At 36.7% G+C, this 4,846-nt stretch overlaps 1 pseudogene; it reads left to right on the top strand.

The window, feature by feature from the left end:
• The first annotated feature begins 2,889 nt into the window (after positions 1 to 2,889).
• LOC120864367 lies at positions 2,890 to 4,498 on the top strand (annotated as a pseudogene).
• Positions 4,499 to 4,846: the final 348 nt, after the last annotated feature.

Here is a 4,846-nt window from a genome sequence, read left to right as displayed (position 1 = left end):
CCCCAGAAAAACAACTAAGTGAAGTGGAGTTAAACAATCTTCCAGAAAAAGAATTCAGAATAATGATAGTGAAAAAGACGCAAGATCTCAGAAAAAGGACAGAGATAAGAATTGAGAACATGTAAGAAATGTTTAACAAAGACCTAGAAGAATTAAAGAACAAACAAAGATGAACAATACAATAACTGAAATGAAAAATACACTAGAAGGAATTAATAGCAAAATAACTGAGGCAGAAGAACAGATAAGTAACCTGGAAGACAGCGTGGTAGAAATCACAGCCACAGGACAGAATAAAGAAAAAAGAATGAAAAGAAACGAAGACAGTCTAAGCGACTTCTCGGGCAACATTAAACACACCAACATTTGCATTATAGGAATCCCAGAAAGAGAAGAGAGAGAGGAGACCTGAGAAATTATTTGAAGAAATAATAGCTGAAAAATTCCCTAACATGGGAAAGGAAACAGTCAGCCAAGTCCAGGAAGTGCAGAAAGTCACAGGCAGGATAAACCCAAGGAGGAACATGCTGAGACATGTAGCAACCAAATAGAAAAAAAAAATTAAAGAAAAGAAAAAATATTAAAAGCAGTAAGGGAAAAATTAACAAATAACATACAAGGGAACTCCCATAAGGTTATCATCTGGTTTTTCAGCAGAAATTTTATAGGCCAGAAAAGACTGGCATGATATATTTAAAATGATGAAAGTGAAGAACCTACAACTAAGAATACTCCACCCAGCAAGGCCCTCATTCAGATTTGACAGGGAAATTCTATTTTTACAGCCAAACAAAAGCTAAGAGAATTCAGCACCACCAGACCAGCTTTGCAATAAATGCTAAAGAAACTTCTCTAGGTGGGAAAGAGACCAGCAACTTAAAATACCCTTGTACATATACAGACTGCTATATCAAACCATCATGGGAACAGCTAACCCCAAAACTACAAGAGATACACATACAAAAAAGAAAAAACAAACAAAACATTAAAGATGGTCATCAAACCACAAGAGAACGAAAGAGGAAAGGACTAAAAATGACCTATTAAAAGAAAACAAAATAATTAAGAAAATGGCAATAGGAACATACATATCAATAATTACCTTAAATGTAAATGGATTAAATGCATGAGACAAAAGACACAGACTGGCTGAACAGATACAAAAACAACACCCATATATATGCTGTCTACAAGAGACCAATTTCAGACCTAGGGACAGATACAGATTAAAAGTGATGAGATGGAGGAAGGTATTCCATGCAAATGGAAATCAAAACAAAGGTGGAATAACAATATTCATTTCAGATAAAACAGACTTTAAAATAAAGACTGTTACAGAAGACAAGGATGCTACATAATGATCAAGAGATCAATCCAAGAAGATAAAACAATTTTAAGTACATATGAACCCAACACAAGAGTACCTCAATATATAAGGCAAATACTAACCACCATTAAGGGAGAAATTGTCAGTAACACAATAATAGTGGGAGACTTTAGCACACCACTTTCATGAATGGACACATCATCCAGACAGAAAAATCAATAAGGAAACATAGGCATTCTTTAAATCAGATCAGATGGACTTGATATTTATAAAGCATTCCATCCAAAAGGAGCAGCAGACACATTCTTCTTGTGTGCACACTGAGCATTCTCCAGGATTGACCACATGTTGGGCCACAAAGTGAGCCTCAATAAATTTAAGAAAACTGAAATATCAATCCTCTTTTTATGACCATAACACTATGAGATTAGAAGTAGATTACGAGAAAAAAACTGTAAAAAACACAAACAGTGGAGTTTAGTGGAGGCTAAACAACTAATAGGTCCCTTAAGAAATCATAGAGGAAATAAAAAAATACCTAGAGACAAGCAAAAGTGAAAGCACAATGATCCAAAATCTATGGGATGAATTTCCACATGTCACATGACATCACCAAAAACAAACTAAAAAAAAAAACCAGAAAACCAATCAAACAAACAAAACCTATGGGATACAGCAAGAGCGGTTGAAAGAGGGAAGGTTATAGCAATGCAATCTTCAGAAAACAAGAAAAATCTCAAATAGACAACCTAAACTTATACCTAAAGCAACTAGAGAAATAACAAATAAAACCTAAAGTTAGTAGAAGGAAGAAATCATGGATTGGAGCTGAAATAAAATGAAATAGAGATGAAGTAAACAACAGAAAAGATCAATGAAATAACAGCTAGTTCTTTGAAAAAATAAACAAAATTTATAAACCTTTAGCCAGATTCATCAAGAAAAAAGGGAGAGGACTTCAAACAATAAAATTAGAAATGAAAAAAGAGAAGTTACAACTGACTCTACAGGAATACAATGGGTTATAAGAAACTAGGACAAGTATGCCAATAAAACGGACAACCTGGAAGAAATTGACACAATTCTTAGAAAGGTATAGTCTCCCAAGACAGAACCAGGAAGCAATAGAAAATATGAACAGACCAATCACAAGCATTGAAATTGAAACCATGATTAAAAACTCTCAACAAACCAGGGCCCGACGGCTGTGAAGGTAAAGTCTATTAAACATTTAGAGGAGAGCTATCACCTATCCTTCTACAACTGTTCCCAAAAATTGCAGAGGGAAGAAAACTCCTGAACTTAAGACTATGAGGCCACCATTACCCTTATGCCAAAACTAGACCAAGCGGTGAGTGGGGAGTGGGGGTCCGAACCCTCCACGCCCCGTGAGATGTCGGGGGGCGGGTGGAGGCCGGTGCGGGGGTTTCGCCCCGGTGCTCAGCGGAGACGGCCACGGCGCGGCGCCGGCAGCCCAGGGTGTGGTGGGGCCGACCCCTGGTTCCGGGGGACCGCCGGCTGTTCGAGCCCGCCAGCCGGTGCTCGCCAGTGTGCAGGGTCGGGGAAGCCAGGCCGCAGTGGTGCGGGAGAGGAAGGAGGAGTGAGCGAGGGGAACACACCAGGAAGGGAGAGTGCGGCTGGCTGTGAGGCGCCCTCAGCTGCCGGCGCCATGCGGGTCTGGTCCGAAGATCAAGTCTGGTCAATTCTTTTCGGAATGAAGAAAAAGATTTATTCCTTGGTGTGGAGGGCGCTTGCACTCGGGCTCCAAAATTGAGGTGCATGGGAGTATATAGAATTTAAGCCTTCTCTCAGAACTGTATTGGTAGAGTTAAAGAGAAAGACAGCCAACCAAAGGTCACCTGAAATTGTGACTGGCTGCTAATCCGAGGACAAAATTAGACATCACGACTCAAGCCTAAGGCCTCCACAGAGATGTTTCATTTAAAGGCTCGGGCTGAGTATGTTGTGGAATGGGCTGCAAAGGACCCATACGGCTTCCTTACAACAGCCAATATATGGCTCTGAGTCCACTGTTTCTGGCAAGTGCTGTGCGGCCTTGGAAATTGGCTAGGATGATTGAGGCCTGGGGAAAGGAGCAAAAGAAGAAACAAAAACGTCAAGAAAATATTGCAAAAGCTAAACGACTGAAAAAGGACTGAAGGAATGTACAGGCTGTGTGTCCAGAGGAAAATTGTTTGGAAAATTATGCATCTTTGAAAGGACCCACTGAGGTTTCTTTTTGGATCTTATGATGGTATTACTAAACGAAGTAATATGAGTGCTTCTGAGTATATGGAGGAATCATGTTAGTTTTCACCTGTATTGTAGCAACTTTTTGGCTTCTGTATAGAAGTCTGTTGACAGTTACTGTAATTGACATTTATTATGCTACAAATTCTTATAACTGACTTTCATTTGCCTTTTTGCAGCTTTTGTATAAATACTAAAATGAAAACATCCTGTGGAGAAAAGTGGCTTTAGATTATGAACTCTATTCAAATAATGACTTCAAATGGGGTCCTGTTCTGGACAAAGGAGATTAAGAATGTAAAAATCAGAATTGTTCTGAGCAGAAAAGCGTGGTTTGACTTAAAAGATATATGGTATGTTACATCTTATCATTATTACTTATTTCTTGGAATAAAATCATTTCTGGTTTCCTCAAAGCGAAATATTATTCAATGAGTGCTTCTATTTTCTGTATTTTTCTCATTTTTGCTTTTGAGATACTGGTAATTACCAGATATTCTGCATTTTTTAAAATCTAATTTTATAAAGAATTCTCCTGTTATCTTGACTATGTAGAATACCACCTATTGGATATAATAATTTTTGTACTTATGAACACTGCCATTTTCTTAGAGATTACTTGAGTAGAGTAACTATGATTTAAGGCTTAAGAGGAAAAATGCCAAGCCTTGTAGTACCTTGGAACCAGTTTATTCTCACTTGTGCTAAGCAGAAATGTGAAGTAGTTAAAATGTCTTATCAGATAATTTGCTGATTATAGATACCACTTTTGTTTTTTATTCCATTATTTGTTTTAACTCATGTGGTAGTGATGTCCTTTACTTTTTGATCAGACAGGTTCACAGTGAAAATTAAAATTTCAAATTTCTTTTAAGGAACTTTTAAAGAGTTACAGTTATGTCATATGTCATAAATGGTAAAGTCTTAACATTTGGAAAAATTTTGTTTACACTGTATTAATTGGGTGAAAAAGGTGTAAGTTATGTCAAAATGAGAATGTTATAATTAGAAATAAAGAGGTAAAGGAGATTTCCTTTGGTTAAATAATATAATTGAAACTTTTTACTCTTTAACATGGCTTTTTTAAATGCATGGTTGATAATTTTATTTGTTGTCAATAACTAATGGCTTATTAATGTTTTCTTGACCTCTAATAATGAATTTTAAATTGCAAAAAATTGTCCAATAATTTTAATTTTAAAATGAAACTAAATATTGAAATAGTTCGATATTTTAAAAAACAAACCTAGACCAAGATACCACCAAAAA

The sequence above is a fragment of the Oryx dammah genome, unplaced genomic scaffold, assembly GCF_014754425.2.
Source record: "Oryx dammah isolate SB20612 unplaced genomic scaffold, SCBI_Odam_1.1 HiC_scaffold_5, whole genome shotgun sequence".
In the NCBI taxonomy this organism is placed as follows: Eukaryota; Metazoa; Chordata; class Mammalia; order Artiodactyla; family Bovidae; genus Oryx; species Oryx dammah.
Note: the sequence above shows the minus strand (reverse complement) of the source record. Positions and strands in the feature narration are given on the sequence as shown.